Raw genomic sequence first — 20,165 nt, forward strand, 5'->3', positions numbered from 1 at the left:
GATGAGAATAGCCAGACATTAAAAAATCAGAATTTAACTCCACTTAGGTGGGCCTCCTGGAACTCCTGTGGGTTTCACTCCTTTTTGATTAATCCAATTGGATTGCAAGTATTAACTTCATGTGAGGTATTTTTAATACAAGAGACTTGGGGGCTGATTCGTGGAATTTGTGCACCGAAAAACAGGGATTTTTGCGCTATCCTGCCCACAAATCCCTATTTGTTAAACAGGGATTTGCAGGCAGAATGGAGCACAAATCCCTGTTTTTCGGTGAACAAATTCCATGAATCAGCCCCTTGGTGTATTGATGTTTTTTATATTGATGGTTTTAATATAATTTGCTGTCCAGCCATACAGAATGCTTGTGGCCCCCCTCCGATTGGGGGGGGGCTTGGCCATAGGGGCCAAAGTCTCCTTAAACTTGGAAATACTGATACTAGGTAAACCCTCATTGTATGTACTGTCTGTTGTTTTAAAAGATGGAATGCACCTCCAAGCGCCACTCCTACTTGTAGATATAAACAACCCCCTGAGGTACATTACAATAGTATACTACAGAAGAAAGTGATTGAAATACTAGATTAGTGGTATGATCATCATCCCAGAGGGAGAGTAATTGTTGTGGGGGATTTTAACAAACACATATATAGGCATTATGGTATGCCTACTTTACCCCTGAAAGTTAGGGTATGGAGTCAGTGCTTGCAGATGTAATACTTGGAGTACCTTAATTTGAAAGGAGAAGTTAATAGTACTGTTAAAAACGCATGGACCAATGGGAGGTTTGCTAGTTGCATTGATTATGTGTGTTTTTAGCCAGTTCGTTTGGCCTAATTGTAGTCCTCTATACTTGGTACAGACCAGCCTCAGTGACCATTTAGTGCTGACCTGGGAATACACAATAGAAAGTAAGGAAAATAAAACACCTAGAAAGTTCTGTCCTGGGATAAGGGTTAACAATCAGTGAAACCACATTTACTGGACGGACAGCAATATAGGGAGATTAAACTCCCCTTTTCCAAAAAACTGCTCTTCTTTCAGTGTTGAACTCCCTTCTTTCGGAGCAATATTCTAAGCGCTCATCCTTTCTCATTCTTCTAGAGCTATTGGCGGCCTTCGACACTGTTAATCACTCTTTGCTCTTAGCTTCACTTTTGTCTTTTGGTCATTCAGGTTCTGTTTGTCTTGGTTCCACTCTTATCTTTGTAATAGAACATTTTCGGTCACTTGGGCGAGCAAGTCCTCTGAATCATTCACGCTTGTCCAGGGTGTGCCTCAAGGGTCAGTTCTGGGCTCTTTCTTATTCTCCCTCTACACATCTTATATTGTGGCTGTTATTTCTTCCTTTGGGCTGTCCCACCACTTCTATGCAGACGACACCCAACTATTTCTTTCCTTCTCTTTTTCTCCTCAAATTCATTGCAATCTTTCTGTTTGCTTGGTTGCAATTAAATCCTGGATGTCCTCCCACTATCTTAACCACAACTCTGCGAAGACTGAGGTATTGTTTTTTCCCGCTAACAATCTTCCACCTCATCTTACACCCTCTTTCATATCTTTTCCCCCATCCAAGCTTCCAATCTCACCCACAGCTTGAAATCTTGGTCTTTACTTTGACACAAATCTCTCTTTCTCTCACCAGATCTAATTAACTGCCCATTCATGTCGCTTTCATCTCTGTAATATTCGCAAGGCTCGTCCATTTCTTACTTTTCAGGCATGTAAACTTCTAATTTCCTGTCTTATTTGCTCTCTTATTTTCTACTGTTTGTCTTCCCTGGTTGGACTCCCTAACTCTTATCTAGACTTGCTCCCAGCTATCTTTCTGCACTAATATCCTTCTATATCTCGGCACGCTCTTTGTTCTTCTTCTCAATTCTTACCTTTGGCTCCACGTCCCCCGTGTGCGCAGTCTTGTTTTCGTTCCTTTGAGCTTCTTGCTCCTCTTCATTGTAATGTTCTTCCGCTTTCTTTTCGCTCTACCTCCACTTATTCTCTGAAATCTGATATACTTCAACACCTTTGAGTGATTGTTTTCTGGATTTTATGGTTTATACATTTATTTTGTAACCATTATGTATCCTATGTACAGCGGTTTGGTTTAAGGTGCTTAACAAAATACAAATAAAATACAAATACAAATTTCTTTCTTGAATAAGTTGTATGAGAGTGATTCGGATGTGAACAGTGTATTTCCATAACTCTTTCATGATTTAAAACTGTATGGTATGAGTGAGGGGGCAAATATGAAAAAGCATAACCCCTTTGACATAGTAATATTTTAAAAAAGAGGGAATTACGGAAAAAATCGGGAAATTCTCTGGAAACTAAAAATTGGGTCAAGCAACAACAGAGTTCACTTTTTAGCACAAATTGTAAAAGACATTTTTGATTTCTTGCATACCAATGATTCCCAAAAATGTTGGTTCTTTTTTAGAACTTTTTTGGCAGGAAAAAGGCTCAGGAGCTCAATCCCATTGCAGAGACAGTGTGGACTTCATATTTGAGAACTCTATACTATGACTCTAATATAGATTATCCATCCTTTACAATATCACAGAAGAAATGGGATCTAGTATAAGATTTTAAAGCTGATGATATAGAAGCAGTAATTAAAATAAATAAATAAATAAATACAATTTATAAATAAAAGGTTAAAAGTTTCCAGGGCTCCTGGCCCAGATGCTGTGCCAAATGTTGTACACAAATCTAATCATTCATGTTGGGCAGTGATCCTAGCTCAGTGGTTTTGTAAAATTCTGGCATCTGGCCAGATCCTGGATAGTTGGAGGGAATCCATTTTAATCCCTGTGTACAAAAGGGGGGATGAATCAGAGCCCACAAATTATAGCCTTCTAGTGATGCTGGACACAAGTGCTAAGATATTTGCCACGCTCCAATTGGGAAAGCTTAGCAAATGGGCAGAAGATACAGGTCATTTTCATAAGTGCCAAACTGGCTTTCGAAAGTCTCATAGCACGATACATAATAATTGTGTGCAGCAATATTTAATAGCATGCACTAATTTATGTGAAGGAAACTTGTATCTGTGCTATGCAGACTTTTTTAAAGTGTTTGACACAGTATCTTTCATAAAACTTTGGAGTAAGATCATGAAATGGTGCTTGGACGCAACACTATTGCACTTTGTCAAGATCTTATATAGCGACACAATGGTTACATTATGGTTGTCACATGAGGGGAAATTGGGTAAGGGATCTGGGAAAGCCTGCAACTAGGTTGTTGGCCAAGAAGTGGCTAACATCCTTGAATGAGAGGCTGAGACTTGATCTTCTTTCTTTGGTTACCGTAAGAAATTCTTTAATTTGGAAAGGTGGGATTTCTGTGTACTTTGGGAATACAATTCTAAAAACATACCTACAAATTAATTCAGTCATTTTTATGTCCCACTTGGCCCTTCAGGACAGGGGGTAGAGGAACATTAGGAAGAAATAGTGAGAGAACATAAAGAGAAGGTGGAAGAGTAACATCTAGGGAGGAGGTAGAGGAATGCCAGGAGGAGGTGGTAGGTGAATGCCAGAAGAAGGTGATAAGAGGAACATCAGGAGGTTATGGTAGGAAACTGCTAGAAAGCGGCAGAGATGGAGAAACTTCAGGAGGACGAGTGAGAGAACGTAGCCAGTCAGATTAGAAAGGTTTGAGAGGGCAAGCTTGTTACAAGGGAGATAGTAATGCTAAGACCTTAATCTGAAGGAGTCAAGCCCACACTGGGAGAGCAATGGGCTTGTGGTGTGGCATGGAGGAGATGGACCAGCGCAGGAGTAGGAAGGTGGTAAGGGGCAAGAGTCAGCACCCTACGGCAGAAAGGTAACAGAGGCCTCCTTAACATATTACTCTATGATAACCTAAGGGAGACACATCCCATTGGCTCAGTAACAAAGTTAAACAGCAACATAAAATTGAAGGGGACCCTTCGGGAGGATGGTGTAGGATCACCTTAAACTCAGGAGTGAGAACTCTGCTGATGGAACCCTGAGAGGGCCAGGGGAGAAGTGTGAGGGAACCCACTAAACCTGAGATTAAGACCCACAAAGAAGAGATCCCAAGACAACCAGAGAAGAAGGGTGCGTACACCTGTTAAAACTGGGAAACACTGAAAATACCACAGAAGCAACACGACCACTGAGCTCACCATGTGGGGTGAAATAGCCCCTGGATGCCAGAAATCAAGAGGCCAGAGTCATTGGTGTGCATGACCCCACATAAAAGGCCAGCGCAGAAATGATGCCTATGGAACACAAGTAAAAAGGAAAGGAAGTGGACCTAAAAACTTCAAGATGCTAAAATGTGCACAATACTTTTCATAAAGGAAAGACATGGAGACCTACACTGATATTTGTATGAAACAGCAGTGCACAGAATCCTCAATGGGATGTCAGAATTGTGTTCAGCAGCCGCAGTGAAACGGAGTTCATTTCATGTGTAAAATAAACAAAATGTCATTTCGTTTTTCCTCCAAAGTGAAAATCTGCAAAGCAAAATGTTTACCAAAACCACTAAAAGTGTGAATATGATGTTCTTCTCTCACAGCTGTATGCAATGGATAACCTAGTAGTGACACTTATATATATGTTGAAACTGTGTGCCTTCAAAGAGCTTATTTAAAAGTAATATGTGAGTTTAAAAGGCAATTTACGGCTGGGTGCATGAAAGTTCAGTTTCTTCAGTATTTAAACTGACCCCAACATTCTTTCCCCTGCTGCCCTGAATATCTGGCCTGGGTGTCATCATCAATCAGAACCATTTCTTAAAAAAAACAAGCCTAAATACAGGAAATAATATATTCTTAGATAGGAAGTGCAGTGAAAGCCAGATAAGGTTGGGTCTGTTCTGCAGCCCTTGTTACCTGCAGGTCACAATGCCCAGAAAAGAAAACCCATTAGTGGCCATTAGCCCTTGAACGGGGAGGCGAAATCTAAACACAGATCCCTCTGCGGACATCATTCATGTGCTCCAGGATGGTGGGGCCTAGCAGAGGAGGAACTGTGCATTGCTTAAAATTGGATAAATGCATGTTATTGTGTAAAATCATACAACAGTCATTCTAGAATTGTATTAAAGGTGACAGTTAACCCATTCGAACCATGCTAAAACGATTTTGGTGGAATAATGTTACGCTCACCTGGTCTCTGCGGGGGGGTTGGGGCACGGTTGGAGCCCTCCCTCGACTTGGCTCGCCTCCCTCTTCCAGTTGCTGCAGAGCCTGCTGTTCTGGATGCTGTTATTGCCCCTGAGAGAAGATGAGAGCTAATGAGAATGGCTTGGGGGTGTTGTGACTTCCCTTGACCCTCTCATGCCAAAATGAAATGTGCAAGCGTTTTCCCATGCAAGCTCACCTGTTGTGTTGTAATGTTCAGCTATCCGTCCTGCTTATCGTAGCAGGGGCGCGTAGAGCGGACCGAGTTGCTTCACTGGTCCGTGGAAGTGTTGATCCAGACCGGCTGCGACCAATCTACTTAGAAGGTAAGTCTTTTGGTTGTGATTATAGTTTGTTTATTATAATGTCTTTGTCTTGTTCAATAATAATTCTTGCAATGTCTAATCTCATACCAATAGGTATGAAGAAGCAGATCAGAGTCGTGGAGCGAATCCGGGGAGTTCCTTGAGCCTGATGGAACTGGTAAGTTGGCCTTTATAATGGAACTCTAGTCACTGGAATGGCGGCCACGTGTTTGTTATTGTTATGAATTCTAACCTGTTGTGTTCTCTCTTTTCTCTTGCAGGAGAAGGCCGATGGTGAAGAACGAAGTCCGGATGCTCAATGCAGCTCCGCGATTGCAGGGTGAAGATACTGCAAAGAAAAGGAACAAAGTGGAGCTCCGGGTAGCTGGATGCCCAGATCAGGTGAGAAGAAGGCTCCAACTCCGATAGTGATGGGATGCAGGTAAGAGGCGCGCAGAATGATGGAGCGGCTGGGAACAGGTAGGAGCACCACCGGCGATGGAGTAGCTGGATTCAGGTAAGAGGCACGCACAGTGATGGAGTAGCTGGATTCAGGCAAGAGGTGTTAGGGAGAATTCTCATTTTATGGCTAATTTCCCTTACCTATAGAGTCCCCCAGCAGCTTTGCTGGATTTGAAGGGTTTTTTTTTCTCCTGCTAAGAGTGAGACTCTATTTCCCACTCTTAAGCATTCTTGCTATGTGTGTTCTAGGCTATTATTTGTGTTTAATGTCTATGGGGTTTATCTCACTCTCATAGGAACCATCTTTATCCACATGTGTTACACAGCACCCTCCGTGCAGTGACACAGGGGTGTCGTAGCGACCCCCAAACATAGACTCCACACCATGGGACTGACTACTGTATCCCAGGGCATGTAAAGTGTCCATTGACTTTACTAGTCAATTTTTGTGAACTAAACCAGTACAACCCATCTTACTATGGTAGTATTGGGAAGGGTTAATAGTTTTTCCCTTATGTTCATTTTCAAGGGGGTACCGTACAGTCCCTCTCTCAAAAGTTTCTGGCTGGTGGCAGTGGTTACTACCGTAAATATTCGACCGCAAATATTTCCCTATGGGATTTTCCCATTGTTCGAGGCTACCACATTTTCTGACAGCCTCTAACATACCGCCGGTGTATTTTAATATTAACTTTACTTGGTAGGTTTTATTTGCCAGAACTTTAATATAACTTCTTTCTCGTGTCTTTCTCTAAACTCCTAACCCAGGTCGGGATCCTTTGTTCGTCCTTTTGGCGGGCTTCTGCCGATAAGCCCTCCTTTCGGCGCCACTGAATCTGGGGTGGGTCCATTGTGTGGGAGGGGAGGTAGGACCCCTGAACAGGGTTGCCTCAGCAACCCATGTCGCGCTCTATCCTGATAGGCTGGAGGGTCTCCTGCCAAGATGACCACTCCACTGTGTGAGTGACAGCTAGGCTGTATGAATGAGGATCTTTTTGCATGAAAGCAGGGTCCTGAGGACTGGAGGAGCAAGACGTCTCCACTGGAACTAAGAAGCCGAAGAGGAGAGAAGCCAAAGACATCTGCAACGACTGAACCCCCGGTGAAGCCCTGCTGCAGCGTCTCACCACTTTTCTCCACACGACAAGAGATGATCTTCATCTGCAAGAGCCTTCTTCCCTTGAGCTGGTTGGACCATCCAGTTTGCCAATTGCCTTCCCGGACCTGCCTTGGCCGAATTGCCAATACCCTTTACTTGGAGACAGGATAGCCAGGCACCCGTCCACCCAGACCGCGATTTAAAGGAGCGTACCTTTTATTCGTTGGGACAACACCGTGGCTGGTTTCATACCTGGGTAGTGTAGTAACTCGAACCTTCCTCCACAACGAGAGCCTCTCTTCCTCTGCTGGATCCCCTGAACTGCAGGAACTACCAGGAACAACCGCCACCGCAGGAGCCACTTCTTCATTTAAAAGGTACATTGTTCCGCCAGGCCGCCCTTTCTTCGCGGTAGCCCTAAAGGTGTTTTGAATCCTTTACCTACCTGTTGGGTTGGCCGTCGCTCTCTCTTAACATTGTCTTTCAACTTCTGCATCCACCTATTCAATTCGTTAACCAAAGACTTGACTGCAGCTACAAGAACATTTTGCTCCTGGGCCTTTGCCCTGTACCACTGACTCTGGCGCAGGCCTTCTGACTCTGGCTAAATTTGTTAGAACTGATTTCTCTAGATTGCTTCTCAACTAGAAATGTGTTGGTGCACCTACTTCTTATAACCACCCTTTCCTTCCCACTTTTTAACCTTGTGAAATGCCATTTTGCTCAGTTTTCATTTAAGTATTGTCTATACTGATGCACTGCCTTGCTTAATCTGGTTCACAAACTTATGGAAAGTGTTGCTAGGGTGCGTAAGAAGATATTTCTGTATAACTTGTGTTTTCCCTCCCTTGTGAGAAATTGCTAGAGTTCCATTTGTGTTTGGTTTACACTGTGCTGTTTTGCTCAGTTTTCACTCTTTCTCAAACGTGTCTACAATTTAACTAGGGAGTTGTGTATACTTTCTTTGACCGAATTTAACTTGCTTTAAGAACTGTGATAGATGTGTTTAACTAGAAGTGTATAAAATAAATACATACCTATGTTTTAATACAAAGCTTTGGTCAGTGTTTCCTTGTGCCATAGTACTGTTGGCCTATTGTGTACACCCCGAATACTGCTCATCTTCCTCTTGAGATAAGTCTGACTGCTCAGCCACAGCTACCAACTAAATCTTTGTGGTACAGACTGATACCAAAGGGGATTTATGGCTCTCGCCTGTAGTCCTAATCTTCTGTAGTGCTCCGTAAGGGAACTGCACAGTATTCTGCCTAACACTGGTGTACAGCAGTGAGGATAAAAGTATTAGATTTACATTTTAGAGTTCTTCTAGTACTTGGTTCAAATAACCACAAGACTAAATATCACAAAAAGTTTATTTTGAACAAATTCAAAAATATGGAAAGTTACAGCCAGGAGACCCTCCTTACTAATACTGCATGATTATTTAAGGGATCTGTGTAGACAGAAAGGTCTTCCTGTCAAAGGCAAGAAATTAGAAATGATTGATAGACTGTTAGAGAAACAAAGTCTGGACAGTGGTGCTGTGGTGCCCACTACCCGAGCCAATGTAGCAAACCTCGAGGAAAATAATGTTGAAGATGTTTTGTAGAAACAGATGAGGAAGAGGAGGAGAATAGTGTCACCCCCTCTGGACATCTACCTGCTCAAAGGCCTCAACGTATGGTTACTGGACCCTTACCAGGTCCCACATTAAGTCCTGAATTTATCTCACTAGAAAGAATGAGACTTGAACTAGAAGTCAAAAGAATTAGTGCCCAAACTGAACACAGACATTAAGAACTAAGGCTCAAAGAAATGGAGCTCAACCATGAGCTTGAGATGAAGAATTGTCTTTGGAAAATGCTTCTCTCCCCGAATCTTCTAGATCTTCCAGTCCAAAAAGACCCTGGATGCCTAAAGAGATTATGGGTGTGTATGAACCTAATTGGATGTATTAGACTGGCTTGCTATGTTTGAATACAATCATGGGCTCTAGGATATCACAGGGAATCAGTTGATCCCCTGGTTATTCTCTAGCCTCCTCCCTGTTACATCTGATGTGGTAATGGAGTTGGGGGAGGTGGATAGAATGGATTATGAATGTGTAAAGCTAGCTTTGATAGCTAGATTTGGGAAGACTCCTTCCCAGTACCTTAAGAGGTTTAGGACCCTCATAAAGCATGATAGTACCCCTTGGGCTACTTGGGTGAATGAGTGTTTGAAGAACTTAGAGGGATGGATTAAGGGTTATAGAGTTAACACTTATGAAGGAATGAGAAATCTTGTAATGATGGAGTCTATCTATGATGCCTGCTCTCCTGTGCTCAGACGGCACTTGGCTGATTCAAAAGAACTGGATTCTAAGAAACTAGCTAAGGCTGCTGACTTGTGGGTTGCCAACAGGGCTACTCACAAGGATTCAGGGGTAACTCAGAAAAAGGATGAGGGAAAGCAGCCTAAGAAAGACAACAAAGAGAATTCAAATAATTCCGATTCCAAAGAGGGCCCCAAACAAAATTCTAAGGGTAAGCCACCAGGGAAACCTAATCAGGCTAGTGCACCTTCTGGTCACAGACCAGAAGGAGGTCAGAACAAGCCACCATTCATAAAGACATTTTGAAAATGTTATGTTTGTGGCTCTACTGATCATGTGAAAGGGGATCCCAGATGTAAGGGTAAACCTTTAGGGGTCCACACTGTCTCCTTAGCCTTTGCTCCAGAGGAGGAAGTACATATGGCCAGTGGAAACTTTCAACTACTAGCTGAAGACCCCATTGGAGTCTCAGCTAGTGTATCTTTAGTCTCTCTAGGATTGTGGGAACAACAGAATTTAGATGTGTATAATTATATCCCTCCTAATACTAAAGAGTATTATATAGACAGTGTCCTAGTAAATGGTCAGGAGACCCCTGCGATTAGAGACACTGGGGCCAGCCTTACTGTGGTGGACACATCTTTTTTCAAGGTGGAGGATGTTGCTAAGGCACCCAAACACCTCACCAAGTTAGCTGGAGGGCATGTGCAGATGCTTCCCCAATTACCAGCTCTCATCCAGTGCAATGAAATGACTGTCAGGATACCTGTGAGTGTACAATCTGAAGTACCAGGAAGGGTGCTGTTGGGCAATGATCTGAAAGAACTGGGGGTAGTGTCAAGTACTCCCAGACCTCCTAGTAAGAGATTACAGGAGCTTACCAGACCTGCAAGGGAGAGGACGTTGAGGGGCTCTCCTGAGGAGATGATAGAAAAAGAAATCACTCCTACTCCACTGGAGTTGCTAACTGCTATTTCAAAGCAACCAGAAGCAAAGGGGAAACCCAAGCCTTCCAAGAAGAAACCAGCAGAGGGCACTCCAGTGCTGCCAACCAGGAAATCTCCTAGGTTGTCAAAAGTCACACCTATGATTCCTCCTCCAGCTGAGGCTGAGAGTAAGGTACAACCCTGTGTGGTTGAACTAGAGCCTGAGGATTCCGACCGAGTAGAAGGCCAGGAACCCATTGGGGATCTTGACCCTGTGGACCATCCTGAGCTGCAGTCTTTACTGGGAGAAGGTGGCCCCAACAGGGCAGACTTCAGTAAGGGTCAAAGAGAATGTCCAACTCTGGAAGTTCTTTGCCACCAGGCAGCTTCTCAGCTTGAAGGGCAAGAGCCTGGGATGTATAGGTTACACTGGGAAGATAGCCTCTTCTATAGTGAACCAACAGAGTTAATCCCTAGGGACTACAAAAGACTTGTAGTGCCTCAAGCCAACAGACTCCAATTCTTGCAACTAGCCCATGATATACCTTTGGCTGGTCACTTGAGCTTCAAGAAGACCAAGGAAAGGCTCTCTCTCTACTTTTATTGGCCTAGAATGGGGGCTGTGGTAGATAAGTATTGCAAGAGTTGCCACACTTGCCAAACTTCTGGTGAAAGTGGCTCCAAGAACGTGGCACCTTTAGTGCCTCTCCCTGTGGTGGGAGTACCATTTGAGAGGGTAGGAATTGACATTGTTGGTCCCCTTGATCCTCCAACTTCTTCAGGCAACAGGTTTAACCTTGTTGTAGTAGACCATGCTACTAGATACCCTGAAGCAATTCCTATGAGGACTGTTACAGCTCATGCTGTGGCTAAGGCCCTCCTTGGTATTTTTACCAGGGTTGGGTTTTCTAAGGAGGTAATATCCGAGAGGGGGTCAAATTGTATGTGCCACTACATGAAGGCCATGTGGAAAAACTGCTGAGTTACCTACATGTTCTCAAAAGCATACCATCCTCAGACAAATGGATTGGTAGAAAGGTTTAACAGAACCATGAAGAGCATGATAGGAGCTTTAGAGGATCCCCTTAAGTAAAAGTGGGATCTTCTACTGCCATGCCTTCTCTTTGCATATAGAGAAGTCCCTCAGGAGGGAGTGGGTTACAGTCCCTTTGAACTTCTCTATGGCCAACCGGTCAGAGGTCCATTGGCCATGATCAAGGAGGTGGTTGGAGAGTGCTCCTTCCCCCACACCAGTCAGAGTCACTGACTATGTGATAGGACTCCGCAGGAGAATGTCACACATGATGGCTGAGGCAAGTGATAACTTGAAAGCAGGTCAGGCTCTGGTTAAGCATTGGCATGACCAGAAGGCCAACATGGTTGAGTTCACTCAAGACCAGCTAGTTCTTGTTATGGTACCAACGAGGCAGAGGGCCTTCCAGGACAAATGGATGGGACCCTTCAAGTTTGTGGGAAAATTTGGAGAGGTGAACTATCTGGTGGACTTAGGCAATTTAAGGAGGCTCCTAGAGTCTTTCACACCAACCGTCTAAAAGCTTTTGGCTCGAGACCAGAACTGGGAGCTTTGCTTCTAGCTTCAGCTCAAGAGGAGGAGGAGAGTGAACCTCGACCTGACCTCCTCAGAGGCAAACCTTTAGATGAGAAAGTAGAAGGAGTTAATCTCTCTTCTAAGCTGACCCCTGAGCAACAGGAGGAGTGCAAAGTGTTGTTAAATCAATGTGCCCCTCTGTTTTCTCTAGCACCAGGCTTGACCCCTTGGGGCCAGCATGATATCAATACTGGTGACTGTTTACCTGTCAAAAGCAGAGGCTACAGTGTGTCAGAAAATGTCAGAACCCACATCAAAGGAGAGGTCAACAAGATGCTTGATCTCGGGGTTAATAGAACCCTCTACTAGTCTATGGTCTAGCCCAGTAGTGTTAGTACCAAAGGCAGGATGCAAGGAGTTGAGATTCTGCATGGACTATAGAGCTCTAAATGCAGTCACTAAGACTGATGCCCATCCTTTGCCAAGGATAGATGAGCTGGTGGATAGGCTTGGCTCAGTCAAGTTCCTCAGCACATTTGATCTCACATCAGGCTATTGGCAAATAGCCCTGACTGACCATGCCAAGGAGAAAACTGCATTCTCCACCCCAGTTGGCTTATACCAGTTTAAGGTTATGCCTTTTGGATTAAAGAATGCCCCTGCTACATTCCAAAGGATGGTTAATCAGGTTCTGAATGGGATGGAGGACGTCTGCATGATATACTTGGATGACATTGCAGTGTTCAGCCCTACTTGGAAAGAACATGTTGACCACCTAGGATATGTTTTGCAGGCTCTGGAACAGGTCCATCTGACCATAAAGGCAAGTAAATGTCAAATTGGTTAGAGTAAAGAGGTCTACCTTGGGCAATTGAAGAATAGCTTCCACCTTACGAGTGTCCATGTGTACCCCTCGTGGGGTAAGCATAAAGCCCAAGAACTCGACTTCCGTGACATGGAAAAAACACTTTTCTAGTTTGGCGAATAGCCAATTCTTACAGAGTTTCTCCATAACGGCCCTCACATGGCCCACGTGCTCTTCTTTGGATGCTGAATAGAAAAGGATATCGTCCATGTAAACAAGGACACAGACGTCTAGCAGTTAGTGAAGTACATCGTTCATAAAGAACTGGAATGCGGCTAGTTGCATAACCCAAAGGACATGACATAGTACTCGAAAAGCCTGTATTTGGTTTGGAATGCTGTCTTCCATTCATCGCCCTTCTTCACTCTAACCAGATGTTAAGCTCCCTGGAGGTCTAACTTTGTATAGATTTGAGCATTCGTCACTTGGTCAAGTAGTTCGGGAATGAGTACCAGAGGATACCTATTCTTCACAGTAATTTGGTTTAACGCCCTATAATCTATACACGTTCTGAGGTCCCCTTCCTTCTTTGGCATGAAGAAGAGAGCAGAGGAGGCTGGGGACTTGAACGGACGGATGATCCCATTATCTAGGTACTGGTCTAGATATGTTCTTAGATGCTGATTTTCTTGCTCAGTCAGAGCATAGATTCTGCTGCAGGGAATTTGTGCTCCAGGGACCAGATCGATTTGGCAATCGTAAGTTCTGTGAGGAGGCAGGGTATTAGCTTTTTTCTTTTGGAAAACGTCCAAAAAATCTTGATATTCGGAAGGTAATGAACCCGAAATTCCTAGGATGGCTTTCCCTTTGGGTTGTAGTTTCCTCACGTCCCTATAGTAGCAGCTCTTTGCACATTCCTGGGGGAAGGTGAGCTTTCTTGTGTGCCAGTCAATCCTTGGGTTATGGGTTTCAAGCCAGGGCATTCCTAGCATCATTTGGAACTGGGGGGCCGCAATAAGATCAAACAAAATACTTTCCCGATGACCATCCTGACATGTCAGCATTACCTTATTGGTGTGTTGAGTTACTGGCCCTGGAGACAGCTGAGAGCCATCCACGGCAGTAATGTTTTCCGAGTTCGGTTTTTGCTGAAGTGGGAGGCCTATCCATGTGGCCAAATCCTGATCGATGTAGTTTCCCACCACACCACTATCAATGTAGGCTTCTAGAGCATGTACCCTGGATGGTTGTTGGTGATGGGTTATTAACACTGGAACAACCAGGTGTGAGGTCGGTACAACTTTCTTGATTCCGCTCGACAAGTGGACCCCTACACTTGCCGGGCGTCCAAGTTTTCTGACTTCTGTTCTTTTTCTTCGTTGCCATTGTCCGTGGCACCTACCATCCTCTTGGGGGGTTTAATAGGGCAATCTCGCAAGAAATGTCCAGCCTTTCCGCAATATAAACAAAGTTGTTGTTGCCTCCTTTTTTCCCTCTCAGCCTTAGAAATGGGAGCTTGTAATCCCCCTATTTGCATAGGTTCAGTGGTTTCATGATTTCCCTGGTTTGATTATCCCGAGGCCTTATATAAAGTGATCTCCCTTCTGCCCTTGTGCGGTTCATTTTTCGGTCTTGTAATCAGTGGTCTAATTGCACAGTTAGGTTGATATAATCCGCACAAAATTTGGGTGGATTGACAACTTGAGCTAGTACGTCATTGAAATCACCACGTAGCCCCCGGTAAAAAAAGTGTGGTCCGTTTCTCTTCCAGCCAATTAGTCTGTGCTATAATGCGGTTGAAGGTGGCAATAGAGGTCAATAAGTCATGGTTTCCTTGTCCAAGAGATAGTAATTCATTGTCTAACGCTTGTCCTTGGGTGTGTCTGGTGAACTATTTTTCCAATTCCCGTTGGAATTCCACAAAGTTCCAAAGCATCGAATCGTCCTAGGTCACTAATGGTATGGACCAATCACCTGCACAGCCTCCCAAATAGGAAAGCACAAAGGCCACCCTTGCGCTGTCATTAGGGAAGGCTCCTGGTCGGCACAAAAAGTGGAGGCAACACTGGCTCATATTTGTTCGGGTCACCAAAGAAGCGTTCTGGTGGGGCCAGTGGGACTGCCCCTTGAAGTACCACCTGCACTGGTGGTGATAGCTGTGCCAAAGGAGTTGGTGTAATTCCGGGTAACGGAACTTGTCCTGCGTGTGCCTGGAGAATTTGCCTTGCCAGATCTTCTGTTTGTTCTCAGGCTACAATAAGGTCTCTCCTCAAGGAATTAGTCTCTTGTCTTGAGGCATGCACTTCAGCCGTAGCTCCCCCAGTAATTGGGCTAACTGGTCAGTTTCAGAGGTTTCCATAACGCCCAGGCAGAGATCCAGAGAGTCTTTGCGTTCTGTTACGCTCACCTGGTCTCTGCAGGGGCGTTGGGGCATGGTTGGAGCCCTCCCTTGACTTGGCTCCTTTGGATCGCCTCCCTCTTCCAGTTTCTGCAGAGCCTGCTGTTCTGGATGCTGGTATTTGCCCTGAGAGAAGATGAGAGCTAATGAGAATGGCGTGGGGGTGTCGTGACTTCCCTCGACCCTCTCGTGCCAAAATGAAGTGTGCAAGTGTTTTCCCATGCAAGCTCACCTGTTGTGTTGTAATGTTGAGCTATCCGTCCTGCTTATCATAGCAGGGGCACGTAGAGCGGACCGAGATGCTTCACTGGCCTGTAGAAGTGTTGATCCAGACCAGCTGCGACCAATCCACTTAGAAGGTAAGACTTTTGGTTGTGATTATAGTTTGTTTATTATAATGTTTTTGTCTTGTTCAATAATAATTCTTGCAATGTCTAATCTCATCCCAATAGGTATGAAGAAGCAGATCGGAGTCGTGGAGCGAATCCGGGGAGTTCCTTGAGCCTGATGGAACTGGTAAGTTGGCCTTTATAATGGAACTCTATTCACTGATATGGCAGCCAAGCGTTTGTTATTGTTATGAATTCTGACCTGTTGTGTTCTCTCTTTTCTCTTGCAGGAGAAGGCCGACGGTGAAGAACGAAGTCTGGATGCTCGATGCAGCTCCGCGGTTGCAGGGTGAAGATGCCGCGAAGAAAAGGAACGAAGTGGAGCTCTGGGTAGCTGGACGCCCGGATCAGGTGAGAAGAAGGCTCCGACTCCAGTAGTGATGGGATGCAGGTAAGAGGCGCGCACAGCATGGAGCGGCTAGGAACAGGTAGGAGCAACATCGGCGATGGAGTAGCTGGATTCAAGTAAGAGGCGCGCATAGCGATGGAGTAGCTGGATTCAGGTAAGAGGCGTCACAGGGATGGAGTAGCTGGATTCAGGTAAGGGGCGCATACAGCGATAGAGTAGTTGGAATCAGGTAAGAGGTGCGTACAACGATGGAGTGTCTGGTAGCAGGTAAGAAGCGCCCTCAGCGGTGGAGATGCTGGAATCTGGTAAGATGTCTTCAGAGATGAAGCAGCTGGAATCAAGTGGAGGCACAGGTAAGAACAGCGGTAAGCGTTACGCTGCAAAAGCAGACCAACGCGAAGCAGGGGCATGTAGATGGGTTGGCCTTATATAGGCTGGCCCTGGCCCCTCCCTTTAGCCCCACCTAGTGGCTCCACCTTGCCCCACCCAGGGACTCCTGCATGTGCCTTCCAAATGTTGTTCTATGGCCATGCTCGGCCCTGCTGCACGTGCCTTAGGCACAGAGTGTGATAGGAACACTTTTACATGAGCCTGGTGCCAGAGGAGCCAGGATTGGGTCCATTTGGACCCTGGGGATGAGGGAGGACTGGCCCTTAGTTGTGTGGCCATAACAGATAAAACACAACTGAAGTTATTAATAAAAATTTGAATTTCAGATATATCAAAAGTTGATAGTAGCATGCACATTTTGATTCTTATGATGCCCATAAAGTGCCATGTTTTTCACTGATATAGTTCCAGAGTAAATAAAGAAAAACGGTATCTCTGCACAGGAATGACGTGTAGACTCATGACTAGTCTCATCCAACTCACATTAATATATAGTGCCCAAAAATGTATTCATATATGTCAAGATGTGACAATTAAAGAGTACTTGTTGTGTGGTAAGATTTCCAAGTCAAAAGCATGACCGAGCCTGCCTGTCAAATTGAGATGATGAAGCTTTCTCCTCCCCTAGCTGTCCTAAAGCACTTCCCCATCCCCTTGTCCTATCAACACACAGGTGGGAGTGGGGTAGTGAACCTTAACCAATCCCTTCCGCAGGAATTATGAAAAGTTAGGATGTCATTTGCCCTATAGCTAAGATAGCTTGCCTCAAAGCTGGAGTTCTCCCACTGATTCCATGAGGTAACCTGCTGCCGATATCTGGCGTGAACATCCCAGCAGAGAGAGGCCTAACCTTGCAGTGAAGCCAGGAGAGACAGAAGCTGATTGGGGACCCTTGGAGGAAAGAGAGAAGACCCTTGAATGACCTTCTTTGGCTGTCCCAGCAGTGTTCCCTAATGCTCCCTGATGCCCAGTCCAGACCTCTCCTGTAAGTAGAAATACCCCAAGCCATATATTGTGTATGAATTTAATTAATGAAAATACAGGACTCTGCGCCAACAACTCAAGTTGAGTTAAATCTTAGATTATGCTTTATTGATCATCCATGACCATTGAGCCCATAATTGATAACATGTTTCGGCTCCACTGAGCCTTTTTCAAATCCGGGCTACCCATAATTGTAATATAGGACATACAATATATCATAGTCAAAAAACAATTTGTATGAACGACATCATAAAGTATAACATAATACCAGTTTTCAAATATCGTGACCACAAAATATGCATAATAACATGAAAGAAATTAGACAGAAAAACAAGGATGGGCAAAAGGGAAGGGTTCATGGGTGTAGAAAAATAGGCAAACATATCATAATACATTGTTATGTTTGAGTAAACAGAAAAAGAGCACAAAAAACAGAAACAAAAACACAAACAAAAAGAAAAAAAAGAAAAAAGAACCCATTAGTAATCATTATTCTTCAATTCATTGAATAATATAACCAAATTCTGCAATGGTCCCTTGAGACAAACTGACAACTTGGTGGATGTCCTTACCCGAAATTTGATGTAACCAGTTCTTATGACTATTTGTCCATGTAGTAGTAACGGGGTACAATCCCCAATATCAATCTAAACAAAAAATGTAAGTAGCGAAGGTAAATAAAACTGATTGTCCAATTTAGAATATACATTAATTGTGTATATCAAGGTTGCCTGTGGCAACTAGGCATTTTCATGAGAATAAATCCCGCCCTTCACCAAACGGGCAAAACAACTCTTCTTAATGGTCACAGGCCATTTCTGCCTTATTCAAAACAATTCATTATAAGTTCCGTAGTGAAGACAATTGTAATTAACCATCATTACGTGAAATGATGACGCATTTCCAATTATAGAACACGTATATCAAGTACGGAAAGCACAACATATAGCTTATTTTGTTGCTACTCGTCAAGTACCATTAAAGCTAAATCTCATTGAAAAGTAAACCATGAGATAAGCGGTCCTCTCTTACCAGTTCCTGGAACACAAACAGTCACACGCGTCGGCAGGTAAGCCGAACGCTTACCAGGTATGCCTTCTTATACTAGGCGTCATCACTGTGCGCGGTTACCATGGCGACGCAAGGACAAGCGTCGTCATTGAAAACCGCATTCTATCCCCCAGCATTCTACAAATTACATATGCTATATAATTCAAAATATTTGAATAAAGCCTGAGAAACTAACAAAGCATGTATACGCTTCTCCTGACCCAATTTATATTTGTTGAATACTTAAATGGTTACTATCACAGTAATGTATAATCACGGGCACTAATGCACCTAACTACAAAAGGTTGGTGAGCATTACACGCAACATTCAAATAACATACTGAGCTACCAATTATGATGGGGTATCCCTTTAACAACACCCTGAAATACATGTAACCTCCTAATAAACAATGAGCCGTGTTCTAAATCAGGTATAACAATGAAAATTATTCGAGCTTGAGAAGCCAGATTGCAATGTACTACATCTCACAAGAATGAAACCATTTCATTATCTGTATTAAGTCCTGTATTTGTCGAATTGAAGTAACAAATTGCTCTTGCTTCCGCTTGTCGTAACGCCTTCACTCTGTCACCACCTCTTTTGTTCAAGGATACTTGTTTAAGACCAATGAATCTAATTTCCGATTTGAGATGTAGCTGATGTGTTTTTTGCCAATGTTCAGCTAACGGAAGTGGTGGGTCTTGACTGCCAATTTTGGCTAAATGTTCACGGATACGGATTCTCAACTGTCTCTTGGTGCTACCAATATATAGTTTGTGGCAGACACAGATGATGCCATATACTACAAAAGTTGTTTTGCAATTAATTCCTTGTTTAATGATCCAACATTTTCCATTTTTATCTTCGAATTCCGTTGTTCTTTGGTATGCATATTTACATTGTGGACAGACTCCACATTTCCTGAAACCAGAATCTTTCTTGTGTAACCATGTACCTTGAGTAGTGCTCTCAATGTCCGGTAATAACGATGGACTAAGGATAGATTTAAGTGTATTTGCTCTTCTGAAGGTAATGCGTGGATGATCACTCACAAACTCACCAATATGACTGTCCAATTTAAGTAGGTACCAATGTTTGTTCAAAATTTTTCGTAATCTCTGGTGGTCTGAACAATATTGAGTGATAAAGCTAATCGGCATGTTAGCTTCCAAATTATTCCCTTGTCTCTGTCTCAAAGTATCCTGCTGCTGCATCAATTTGGTTCTCTTATATGCTTTACTTATGTCTTTTTGGGCATATCCCCTCCTTCTAAAACGTCGTTGTAATAGATTACATTCCTCTTCAAATTTTAAGTTACTATTACAATTTCGTCTCGCTCTGATATATTCACCCAATGGTATATTGGTGATAGTTGGTCGAAAATGACAACTTTTAGCATGTAATATTGAGTTAACTTCAGTTGGTTTTCTGAATGTAGTTGTTTGTAGTACTTGATCTTCCAAATATATTGTCAAGTCCAGAAAATGTATCCGCTGTTTGTTGCATTCTCCAGTAAATTGAATATCAAAACAATTAAGATTTAACTTGTCCACAAATGCGTGAAATTCCTCTATGCTACTATCGACGATGCAAAAAACATCGTCGATGTACCTTGTCCAAAATTGGATTTTCTCAATGAAAAATGATTCAGTGTATATTGCTTTGTCTTCCAACATCCCCATGAAGATATTCGCCAATGCTGGGGCATATTTAGTACCCATAGCTACCCCCTTGGTCTGTTGGTATACCTTGTTGTCAAAGGTAAAGACATTGAGATCAAACGTGAGATGTAACATTTCTTTAATCATGTTCAAATGGTTGTAATACGAGGCTGACTCATGCCTGAAAGTATAGTCAACTGCAATCATGGCCCATTTATGCTGAATAGACGTGTACAGTGCCTTCACATCTAGAGTCGCTAGAAGGAAGGTACTCTGCCAAGTAAAGTTTTTTAGTTTCCGTATAAGGCTGGTGGAATCTTGCAAA

At 43.6% G+C, this 20,165-nt stretch overlaps 1 protein-coding gene and 1 long non-coding RNA gene across 2 annotated transcripts in view; one reads left to right on the forward strand and one right to left on the reverse strand.

The window, feature by feature from the left end:
- The window catches only part of OSGIN1 (oxidative stress induced growth inhibitor 1), an 889,419-nt gene that overhangs the window by 649,944 nt on the left and 219,310 nt on the right, over positions 1 to 20,165 (forward strand). The gene's annotated exons all lie outside the window — the stretch shown is intronic.
- LOC138569633 (uncharacterized) lies at positions 17,199 to 18,828 on the reverse strand. Its single transcript, XR_011303291.1, has 2 exons — positions 17,701 to 18,828; positions 17,199 to 17,309 (listed from the first exon to the last, which is right to left on the reverse strand). It is a non-coding gene; the product is annotated as an uncharacterized lncRNA (long non-coding RNA).

This window comes from Ambystoma mexicanum, chromosome 1p (assembly GCF_040938575.1).
Source record: "Ambystoma mexicanum isolate Mex_15411 chromosome 1p, UKY_AmexF1_1, whole genome shotgun sequence".
Lineage (NCBI taxonomy): Eukaryota > Metazoa > Chordata > Amphibia > Caudata > Ambystomatidae > Ambystoma > Ambystoma mexicanum.